The 12,815-nt window shown below is 37.6% G+C and overlaps 1 pseudogene; it reads left to right on the top strand.

The window, feature by feature from the left end:
- The first annotated feature begins 345 nt into the window (after positions 1–345).
- LOC149161505 (L-type lectin-domain containing receptor kinase IV.3 pseudogene) lies at positions 346–2,795 on the top strand (annotated as a pseudogene).
- The last annotated feature ends 10,020 nt before the right edge of the window (positions 2,796–12,815 follow it).

Here is a 12,815-nt window from a genome sequence, read left to right as displayed (position 1 = left end):
GGTTTTGTTTGGTGGTTTTAGGGTTTTGTGGTTTTGTTTGGTGGTTTTAGGCTGCATACATAGCGCGTTGAAATTATATTTTCAACATGAATGTGAAAGGAATAATGGATAATCTGTGTAATAAATTGATGTCTACTGCGTTGATTATATTGCTGCGATAATGTACTACATAGTACATACTGATTCGAAGAATTCGGCCGGTCCGACCATTTTCTTTAATCCGCCTGGCCTTTGACTCCCCTTTCATACCAGTTTTTCCTATTGCTTCTGTCTTCGATTTTCTCCCGAGAAAGCATGGTGTCGGCGGACTGTACCTATAATATCTCATGTAATGCTGCTTCCATGGTGATAGAGAAAAATACATGGAGTCGTTGAGAAGAAACACTCTCTCTCCCCATTTTTTAGCAGTATGGGCGATCAGCCTCATTCCCGTAGCCCTCAGCTCCCCCGTATGCCAGTTTTGCCTACGACTTTTGTCTTCGACGGATTCAACGGAACCAACTTGATCTTGGCGGCAGATGCTTCACTCATTCGCTCCCAATCCGCGGTCGCCCTCACAGATCTAACGCATTGGAAACTCGGCCGGGCGTTGTATTCAACTCCAGTGCAGATGAAAACCAACGACACACTTTCCTCCTTCAGCACTACCTTTGTTTTTAGCATGGTGCATCCCCCCTCTGACGAAGGCGGGCACGGAATGGCCTTCTTCGTCACACCCTACAAAACTCTCACGGGCAGTCTGCAATCTGAGTATCTGGGCTTACTAAACATTACTAGCAACGGGAACCCAGACAATCACTTGTTCGCAGTGGAGTTCGATACGGTCCATAGTGTTGAATTGGATGACCCCAATGACAACCACGTTGGCGTGGATATCAACAGCCTCATCTCGGTGAAAACCGCGCTGGCTGGATATTGGAATGGGGAAGACTTCCATGGATTGAGCCTCAACAGCGGACACAACATAGAGGCCTGGATAGATTACAACCATCTACAGAGTCAGCTCAACGTTACCATAACGTTGGCCGGCTTGCCAAGACCGCAGAAGCCGTTAATATCTCAGAAAATCAATCTGCGGAGCGTTCTGCAAGAAAAGATGTTTGTTGGCTTTTCAGCGGCTACGGGGAATTTCATAGCAGACCATTACGTTCTCGCGTGGAGCTTCACAACAGAAGGCACGGCACCCCCGCTCGACATCTCTCGTCTCCCTTCGTTTGATCACAGGCATGACAAGCATCCGAGAGTGGGGTTCATATTTGGCATTACAGTAACCGCTCTGGTTTTATTGATATTCTCGCTGGCGGTTGCAGTTTGGTTTCTTAAAAAAGCCAAGTACAGAGAAACGATCGAAGAATGGGAGGAAGAGTTCTGGCCTCATAGATTCGCTTACAAGGATCTAAGCATCGCCACGAATGGGTTCAAAGACGAGAACATTTTGGGGCAAGGGGGTTTTGGCAAGGTGTACAGAGGCGTTCTCCCGTCCAGCGGCCAGGAAATCGCAGTGAAATGTATGACGAAGGAGTTCACGGAGGGAATGAAGAGTTTCGTGGCAGAGATCTCCACCATGGGCCGAATGCAGCACAGGAACCTGGTTCAGCTCCGGGGGTGGTGCAGGATGCAGAAGCAGCTATTCATCGTTTACGACTACGTGTCCAACGGTAGTCTGGATAAGCTCATATTTGGGAACCTGAAAACCATCCTGCCATGGCCTCAGAGATACGCGATCTTGAAGGGTGTGGCTGCGGGGCTGCTTTATCTGCACGAAGAATGGGAGAAGAGGGTCATCCACAGAGACATCAAGTCGAGCAACGTGCTGTTGGATTCGGAGCTAAACGTGCGGCTGGGGGATTTCGGCCTCGCCCGGCTGTGTGAACACAGTGAAAACCCGCAGACGACTCGAGTGATGGGAACGTTGGGGTACATAGCGCCGCAGCTCACATGGACAGGGAAGGCTACGCCGAGCTCGGACGTGTTCAGCTTTGGCGTTCTGCTGTTGGAAGTGGCGTGCGGGAGGAAGCCCGTGGATCTATCCTCCGGCGACGAACGAGTGGTTTTGGTGGAGTGGGTTCGGGAGCTATACGCCCAAGCGAGACTGCTAGATGCGGCGGATGCGAAGCTGGGGAATGAATACGACGCAGGCGAAATGGACAAGGTGTTGAAACTAGGATTATTGTGCTCCAATACCGAGCCCGAGGCAAGGTTAGGGATACGGAGAGTGTGTCAAATTCTGGCAGGTGAAGCTACGCTCCCTGACGTCCATATGGCTGCATTTATGGATGAGTGTAGTGTAGAAGTTACTGAGTGTGCCGCAATCGCTGATCCTCAGGACAGGCTTCTTGAAGAAACTCTGAGGGGAAGCCGGTCAAACGGATGGCTCAATTCAACATCTCTAAGCGACGTTCCGGTGTGATGATAAAAGTAGAAAGAAAACTTCGCCAAAATTCTGTGAGGGTTTTAGTTCATGCCGCAGCGAGATGATGTCAGCGAAACACAAGTCCAGTTACTTGAGTGCAGACCCTTTTTTTTTTGAAGTTTGTATGTATCAAGGCCTATCAAAATAAAACTAGCAACACTCCGATAGAATGGTAGATGAGTGTACTGTGATTTAGAACGGTAGATGAGTGTAGAGTGATTTAAAACTAGCAACACTCCGATAGAACGGTAGATGAGTGTACTGTGATTTAGAACGGTAGATGAGTGTAGAGTGATTTAGAGGTACATTGTAAGAAATAAGGTTGTGGATGGGAAGAAATGAAAAGTCAAGAGGTCAGAGTAATGTACTCTGAGTAATGAGTAATGGGAAGAAATTGGAATATAGATATTTTAAAAGAAATTTTGCATTCAAAATAAATAATTGGAACAAATTATTTAGGTAAAATTGTTAATTGGAATAAATTAAAATAATTTAGGCAAAATTGTTAATTGTAAGTGATTGCTTTGAGTGTACTATTTATGTGACAAGCAAACCCATTTGAATATACTGAAAGAATTTGTAAGGGTATAAAAGTTAATAATCATATTTATTGGTGGGAAAGTTTTCTTTGGTGTAAATATCTCTACTTGCTTTCATCTATGTTGTCTTTATTACATTATTTTAATTGTAAGGTATTTTAGTTTATTGTATCTCAAATCTTGTTTGATCAAACTTATTCTTTAAGTAAATAATTGGAATATATGCCAGATTATTAAACAATATAATTTGGAGATGTGTTATTTTTTTCAGAATCTAAAATGTTAAAGGGGTTTTTTGTTATTTTTTTTATTAGGGTGAATTGGTTTTTTTATTTAATATTTTGGGAAATTGTCAAAAAAATATAATTTGGAGATGAGTTATTTTCATCATCTAAAATGTTAAAAGGGATCTTTTGTTATTTTTTTTATTATGGTGAATTGGTTTTTTTATTTAATATTTTGGGATTGTTGCGCAAATTACTAATTGTTTTTATTATTGTCTCATAAGTTCTTATCATATTCCATGCCATTTCTATGATTATGTCATGGTTTGAACCTCCTCATTGTTAGGTTTTATTTTTATAGTTGAATGGCGTATACTTTTTTTTGGCATTGTTCATGTCTTATTATATGGGAACCTAATGCACCGAAGATAATAGCAATTTAATTTTACATTCAAATATACAGTTTTTTAGAGTTGTGAATCCATGTTTTTCATGTTTACATTCAAATATACAATTTTTTAGAGTTGTGAATCCATGTTTTTCATGTTGCATTTCTTTTTAGACGGACAAAATCTTGTTATATAGGGTATCATCATGCTTATAATTTTGATCTTCTCTACAAAAACAATCTCTCCTAGGACTATCTTTGTTTGAGCTAAAAACTTTTGGTAGTCAACGGAAACATTGATATTAAGTAGTATATCACTAAAAATGTTATGTCAATATGATTTTGAGGGACATGAAGAGTGTGAGATCAAACTTATATAAGTTTTGCTTTTGATTGTTCCTCTTTTGGCAGTAGTGGCTTGAATTGAGGATTTTGTTACCACCCATTCAACTCTATATAAGAACTTGAAATAGTAGGAAGACATCCATATGACATTAGAAGTTGCTTCATTATAAGGTTTCTTTAATAAAATGCTTTAAATTGCCTCTTTGTTGGTTGCTACAATATAAGGGCATCCACATGCTGTGATCTTCATCAATAATGAGGACATTTACAAGCATTACAAGCATTATCTTATCAAGTGTCATAATCCATTATACATTTTTCTATCTCGTTTAATGTTCAATGGGGAATTAATTGTACTTTGAAGAAGATATTTGAAATGGTTTTTCTTAGAATAATCCTTAGGTTTCTTCAACGTTTAATCTCATGACAAAATAAGAAACTTTCCATTTTTTGTAATGGGGAACCATGCATATTTTATTTTTTTGTGCCTTAGTTGAATTTCAATGCAGCACAAGTTGCAATAATATGGGTAAAATCGTAAAAAAAATATAGCTAGCATAGTGTAGTTGAAGAGTTTAAATAGTTCAAGAAACTTTGCATAGCAATAACATAGAAGATAACATATGAATACACCATGTTATTGTCTTTTTCTCATCATACCAAGTTCTTGGAGCTTTTGCATCTTGTAAAGAATAAGGGAACAAAAGGAGTGTAATATAACATGCACATTTTCTTCTTTTCGGTTTTCATTAAAGTTGACCATATTGCAGAATTTCCAATTGCATGGGTAAAATCATTAAAAGGAACTAGCTAGAACAAATTACAGTTAAAGATCATAAATAGTTGTGGACCACACTGCAAATGTTGCCTCTCCACCATGGCCCTTTTCAAATTCTGCCTCTAAGGTCCCAAATTTTGTAATTGGTGAGTAGCTCCAACATTGGTAGATATATAAGGCCAACATTTTCCTAATGGTGGCATGTTCTCTCCCTTTTTAAGCTACTCTCCATTTCGTTTTGAGCCCTAATGTCTTGTCCACAAACAAGGGAGGTAGTTTCCAAACCAATTTGCATAGCTACTTGAAGAAAATTACCAGTCTCTACGTATCTGTGAATCATTTTGACTCTCAATGAATAATCTATTCAGCTAAAAAAATCCATTAAATTCTATGATCAAAGCTACAATATCGACTTGATAATAGGGTCGTAGTACTAGGCTTCACACTACCCTTTAGAATCATGAATAGTAGAATTGAAAATTAAAGGCATCATTCATAGTTGTGATTTGAAGGGATTAAACCAATTTAAATGGTGGTTAATTTAACCAGTAATTATTATTGGTTGAGATATTTCCTTAAGAAATATTTGGGGCATTTTCTCTCATTGTGAAGATGGTGCTTAAAGTGTTAGGTGGTAAGGTTTTAGTTTGGAGTGTGTGGGATCAAGTTCCTCTACAAGCGAAGAAGATGAGGAAGTGGGTTGTGCCAATTGCTCTATTACTACTCATCATTCTCACATTTATCTTGCATCATAATCCCCATCTTAGAGCCAATGCGCAGGAAGCGAGCCTTGCAGATGAGAATGCTAGTCCTCCGAAGGTGGAGGAAAGCATAGCTGGAGCCATTCCATATGCACTCTCTACTCATGCAAATGTTGCACAGATGGAGTCAAAGTCTATTTCCCAGAAGAAATTGTAGGGCATTGCCTATAAATTGGAGTTGTAGGCAGAGGTTTCGTGTTTGATGGATATCCTCATCAACTCTCTCTACATCAAAATTGATATGTTCTTGCGATAACTCATCTCAAATGTCTCAAATGTTTTGGTTTTTTGGCTCTCATAAACAAGAATGTGTTAGGAGAAGGCGACAATACCACGCCTGACATCAAGATCAATTTGGATAAAGAAAAAAAATACTTTCAATCCGAGATTGTGGGATAGGAATAACTAAGGAGGACCATTATCTATATGTATGTATGTATGCATGCATGTATATGTATATGTATGTATACATTTACATATACATACATACATACATACATACATACATCCATACATCCATACATGCATGCATAGAGATAACAATTTTACCTGATGAGGGTGAATCCCAACAAAGACCGTGGGCTGAGGTGTTGCACCCACCACCTTGTTATAGATAAAGAAGTAAATATTGGTGGTGGCATAGTTGTCTTTTGCATGCATAAGCATGAAACTTGATCTCAAGGTGGAGATGATGGCTTATGAACTTGTGTTTTTCCTTTGCTGTGATTTGTTTTCAAGGATGTGTAGGGAGACAACAATGAGACCCCTATGTCGGGAGCAATGGTTGGGAGGAACGTGTTGAGAAATCTATATCACAACACTTACAATGATTCCTCTTACTTGATAATTTCTTGTGATGTTATATTAACTTCTTCTTCTATTTCCTATTATTCTCTCTTGCATCAAACAATTACCAAAACTATAAAACTATGAAGATCATAAAAAAAATGAACACAAGATGCAGGCTCTGAGCCATATCAAAACCACTATCTTAATGGAAAACCCGGTCCAAATCATTCTCTTCTTATAAAAACAACTTCAAATGAGAAATCCAAGACCAAAAAACCTAGACCAAGGCCTCCTCCAAGCACCAAGTGAGCCCTCGAAGAAAAACCCTTCCAACTAGTTAAAGTCAAACCAAGTGAACAAGGGTAAAACCCATCCAGAACAACTGCTAACTCAAAATTTTAGTCCCTAACATCTAAATTTCGGACCTACTATAGATTTGCAACTCCCCCCTACAACATCTCATAATCTCACACGTGTGAAATAAAATAGTCCAAAAACTAGATTAGAACTTCAATCTTCCTTCCTCCTTGCTTCAACTTATCTCTCCTTTGACTTTCTTGGCTTCTTCCTTGAATTTCTCACTCTGCTATTGAACATTGAACTTCTTATTAGAAGGTTTTCTAATGAGGTCGAAATCACTTGTATTTATACCCTTTTCAAGGAGTCGAATAACCTCTTCTAGAAAGACATGGACTTGTAGGACCAACTTGGTCTTGGAGGTCAATATTGACAATTTTGACACAAAAATAATTCCTCTTTCTTGTTATAAATAGCCCAAAAGGGTCTTATACACAGAACAAAGACTCTCTTGACTCATGACACATCTATTATTGACTTGAAAAACCCAAGGGATATGAAATGCATCCTAGACCTAGATGACCATTTAAATAGAGTGTGAAACCCATGCTTGAAAAATAATTATTTTATTTCTTCTTTTGATAGATATATAAGATATGTAGGATGGAATGAATACAATGACAATTTTGAAGACTGAACATGGTTACATTTTCAACACCTCCTTTTAACTAGAGAGGTATTCATAATTGTACAACCGGTACAAGGACTCTGTGAAGAGTTCTCATAAGAAGAGTATCATAAACATCATGCACAATGTTAGGGATATAAATACCATCTAGGCTAACTTCCATGGTATCAACCCATCTAGGTACTATATAGGATACCTACCAATGTACTATCCCAACAAGCATACAAGTTTAATCTAGGCTACTTGCCAAGACACTAGGTGTCATCTAGGCTACCTGCTAAGACACCAACCTTAACAGGGTTCTATGTATCATCTAGGCTAACTGCCAAGATACCAACTCAACAAGGATCCAGGTGTCATGTAGGCTACCTGCCAAGACACCAGGTTTCAACTAGGCTACATGACTTATAGTTTTTTGGGCATATGGTATTGATAAGGCATGGCATTGGCCCATGGTATTGTAAGGAAGCTTATTTACATAGTAATAATCTCTATAGTAAAGTGGATGTAAATATTGTTTAATGGCGGTGAATCCCAACACAAATTATGCGTTAAGGTGTTGTACCTGCCAGCCTGTTACAAGCAAAGGAGTAAATCTTTGGAGTGGCGTGGCTGTCCCTTTGCATACATGAACATGCAACTTGATCTCAAGGTGGAGTTGATGGCTTACAACATAATGTGTTTTTCGTGTGGTGTGATTTGTTTTCAAGGTGTGTAGGGAGGCAAAAACTAGACCCCCTGTGTCAGGAATAATGGTTGGGAGGAAAGTGTTGAGAAATATATATGGGAACACTTAGGATGATATCTCTTACTTAATAATTTCTTATGATATTATATTAACTTTTTCTTCTATTTCCTAATATTTTCTCTTACATCAAACAATTAGCAAAACCATAAAATAATGAAGATCATAAAGACAATGAACACAAGATGTAGGCTCTCATCCAGGGAAAAACCCCTATCTTAAGGGAAAATGTTAGAGGTCTATTTGGGTACTTCACTACCAACATTCAGATCAGTACTTTTAGGGCTCATCAAACCCTAATTCAGTTGCTACATGCCCTAGACAAGTCATAACATTGAATGCCATCATTCTTGAGAGTTTCTTGGCGTGAAGACATCTTGAACAGACTCCTTGAGGGACGAATGCAGCCTTGGTTAGAGGTAAATGCACTGCATAGCACTTAGGCCCATTCAAGCCTACTCTGCAGAGCACCTAAGGCCACTTTGACCTACACTGGGCAAGATTGAGCGAAATCTTCATAGGGTTCTAAGAGTATTCCTACATTCTAGACCATTTTAGAATATTCCCACTTATTATCCTCTCCTATGAGCTCAAAATTAGATATGGAATGAGTCAAATAACCTCATATCCTCTCATCCCTTCCTCCATGGAAACTAAATCCCAAATTGGAAAGCCATTCAATGCCCAATTTATGACAAAACCACCTCCATTTCCCTACAAATTGAGCACTCATCATCGTGATTAGGGGCTGAACTTTGAAGAATTTGTGAGGAGATATTGTTGGTTTGAGGTTTGAGATTGTAAGCAAGTATTATTATACTGCTAGAGTGTTGTGCTTTTGGTGTGATGAAGGATGGAACTCAAGCTAAATGAGTGACATAGGATCAGAATTCTTTGGTTGTAACTCTTCCTTCTAATTAATAAAGTTGTTTACACCTTTTCCCATATTCTTGTCTATATGTATGATGATTATATGTGTAAATGATTTTGATTCCATTTTCTTATAGTAGATAGATCTCTTTCTTTGATTGGTTTTGGTCCTTTGTCTATGATTGCAGGTACTTATCGAGCGAATTTAGTTCGAGAAGGCGCGACGAGAGCTATTCAAAGGAGACAAAAGGAAGCAAAAGATAACAAGTAGGTCCCTTGCCTTATTTATCTTCTATAGGAAAAGGTTAAACTCTTTAAATCTATTGTTCTAGGTGTAGCTACCCACCTAAGGAAATTGTGTTTATCCGTAGATCCAAAATTCCACATAACACCCCGAGAAAAACAGGGAGACCTATAAAGAAAACAAAGAAATGTAACTAGCACGAGGTCAGGAGATGGTAAAAGATGGGAGTCATAAGAGGATGCATCTGATCATCCAAACAAAAATCACTAAGGTAGATGAAACATAGTAAAATGAAAACTAAAAACCAAAATAACCCTCTGCCTCAGAAATATCACATAAACCTCGGCACCCAACCTAAGATCTGGCCCATCAACTGCGTGGCTACCCCACACTTGCTCCATGCAACATTTGTCTCCAAAACATTCAACACCACGAGGTCCTAGGTCAGCCATTTTTGTTTTTGTCCAAATTTCATACCAATCACCACCTCCCTTTTCCCCTATTTGGATGTACATGCCTAGGAACTTATATCAATTTATTGGAAACTTCAGTGAGACTTATTGAACTGATCGTTAGTAAGTAACCATCCCACCTAACATCCCTTACAATCTCTTTTGCATATGATAATTCAAGAACATAACTCTTAAACGTACCAACAATACCTTCTCGGCAGGGACATAACAACTACAATGGCACTTGTTACATTTTACTAAGATTTCAAACTATTTATTTATTTGTTAAGTTTTATAATTTTAAATAATTGGAATGATAATATTTTTATAAATAGTTTAGTTTATTCTTGTATACAACTATTTTTTTGAATTTGAATGATTATATATATTTATATAAGGATACACAACCGTTAAATCCAATGATATATATTCACACCTACATAACATTTAATGCACTACTATGCGATGTATATTTTTTTCCTCAGTACATGGTGTACCAACCATGTAGATAAAAAATGTAACCTCTTTCAGTTAATGGTACTTTGGCCACTTATTAATCTATACTATTAGGTTGACTTGACTCAGACATAGAGTTAAAGTTGTTTATTCTAGAGTACATTGTTTTCATGCATGTGGTATTATTGATCCATGGTATTGCATGTAATGAAGCCTATAAATACACTAGGAAACCACCATTGTAAGGTTCATTTTGATCATGCAATAAATATATTACAATATGTTTTTTCCCTTATTGTGGTTTGCCAAAATTATTTTCTTGTCATGGTTTATGCATGTTTTTGTTATGCGTGACAAGTTTCTTATCATTTATTTCTCTTATATTTTTATCTCTAACAATTGATGTCAAAGCCAAGAGATCATGGCCTAGAAAAAGTGGTTGTGGTACCAAATGTTGGGGCATTATATGTTGAGCTTAAATTAATAGAGAGAGGCCCAATTGGGATCTGATTGTGGATTCAATTGGCATGAGAGAAAATAAAGGTTTGGTAGGGTGTTATGTAGCCACAAAAGCAAGATTTTTAGAGGAGATCACTTGGTGTGCCAAAGCATGAGAATGATAGCATAAGTGCCATGAAAACAGAAAAAAGGAAAATAATATTGGAGATGGAAATTTGTAAACTAAATGGGAATATGACTAAAAGAGTTAGTTAAGCAATTGTACCCTTGCTGGTAAAGTCTAGATGTAGACCTAGGTGTTAGTTAAACTTGATTCAATCATAGATTCAAAATTGTTTAGTCTATTCATGACCCATGGTATTGTACGAAATGAAGCCTATAAATAGGATAGGAAACCTCGATTGTAAGGTGTATTTAGACTATGTAATAGATCTACTACAATTTGGTTTTTCCTTGACTGGGATTTTCCCAAAAGATTTGTGTCATGGTTTATATATATTTTTCAAGGAAAATCATTTTCTCTCTCAACCCAAAGGTGAGAGTGAGGGTCAATACAAAAATATTGATAGGCACATAGCCATTACATCAATGTTTCTCATCTTCATGTCACTGGAAGGGAATTGAACCTAGGTGTGGGATATAACAACCATTCTATACAACCACACTATTGATTTCTGGTAGCATCGGATGTGCTCTAAGCCTCAAAATTTGTAGGAAGGCTAGGACACATGTATTCCACAATACCCAAAAATCGTTTTGGGAAATTCCACTTGGAATCCATTTTATTAAAATAATTAATTCTTTTTAATGGGTGCCTAAGTCTTAACTTAGGAAATTAAAATAATCAAAGGGTATTAATCTAACTATGGGTGAAACTTATAGAACAAGACAAGGATCAAGCCAAAATGATCTAAGCCATTGATTAGGATCTAATCTATGTCATTGGTTCTCAACAGAAGGATTATAAGAGGAGGCTTGATGGGAATTTAGAAGACACATTGAGTTGAGATCAGAAGATCGAATTTATGAAGCGGAGCAGTTGCTGAGGCGAGAATTCGAAGTGATATTTTGCAGTGAGGGGCAGGGATAGTCCCCATTGGAGATTTCTTATGATTCGGGAATACTCAGTAGAGGAGGCAAAGAGAGATCTGGGAGAGGCAGCGCAAAGACTAAGCTAGACAATGTAGGTTGACATAGAGGCAACGTAGAGCCTTGATCAGGTCTGTATTATTTCTTAAGGAATCGATTTTTGAAGCTAGAAGCTGGGGTGTGAGATTGAGAGGTGGAAATTGAAGTTCCTGGGAGGAAAATCAATCAGAAAAGAGCGTGATGTTTTCTCTAGATGTTGTGATGTTGGGTTAACGTAGTGACTGTGGAGAGGCAATGTAAAGGCAACAAGGGGCAAGCCATTCTGTGGCTGGATCAGTCGAGACTGCTTGTGATAGTGTGAGGTACTTCTCACGATTATTCCGTGAGTGATATTCTCTATACTAGATAGCCAGTAAGGTATCTAGAGATCGTATTCAGAAAAGTACTACTTAATAATAAAACCCTCAGCTGTTGCACTGGTTTTCCCGCATTGGGTCTTTCCTGAGAATTTTGTCCAAAAATAATGGTGTAATGTGTTATGTATTTATTTCTTTCTCAGTATATTGTTTCCACTTATAATTTAATAGGTGAAGGCTGTAGTGCATTATTTTTGGTGTTTACTGTAGGAAACAACAAATAATTTGTTTAGAAATTAACAAATAGAAGGAACTTAATTAGTTGCTGTAGTGGTGATTCAGGTAATCGAATTTCGAACACCCAATATAACCCCAATATACATCATGATTTATATGTTGTTGTTGTTGTATATTTTTCTATTTTTGATTTATTATTTATCTCATAGTTTTAACTCCTAACAACTACTATTAGAGCAGGTGGATCTCTTATTGTGGAGAACACACAGTTTGTGAATAACCAAGAGGTTTATTACTAGGTTGAATTCCCTAAGCTTGTTTTAAACCCTATAATTCAAGTATCCTTTTTGTAGCATGGTAGCACATGGAGTTAACCCTCTCAAGGAGATGTTAAATTCTTTAATAAGAAATAATATGTGAAGAAATATTAAAAAACAATATGGTCATGACCAATTTATGATTTAGGAGGTTGTGTAGCTGAGTGGACAAGTGAGAAGGACATAGCTCAAATTTCCAAGTACTTTCAAGCCAAAGATGAAAAATGAGGTTGTCTAGCATATGGTGGAATATAAGGATGTGAATGCGAGAAATTGTGGAATTTGTAAGTGCTCATAAAATAAGTAATGGTCATTGCCATAATTTTGGAGGTAATATCAACAATCACAAAAAAACAAAAATACTTTGT

The sequence above is a fragment of the Pinus tabuliformis genome, chromosome 5_2, assembly GCF_031772625.1.
Source record: "Pinus tabuliformis cultivar Carrire ecotype Pingquan chromosome 5_2, CPIR1, whole genome shotgun sequence".
In the NCBI taxonomy this organism is placed as follows: Eukaryota; Viridiplantae; Streptophyta; class Pinopsida; order Pinales; family Pinaceae; genus Pinus; species Pinus tabuliformis.
This window is presented reverse-complemented; position numbering and strand designations above follow the sequence as displayed.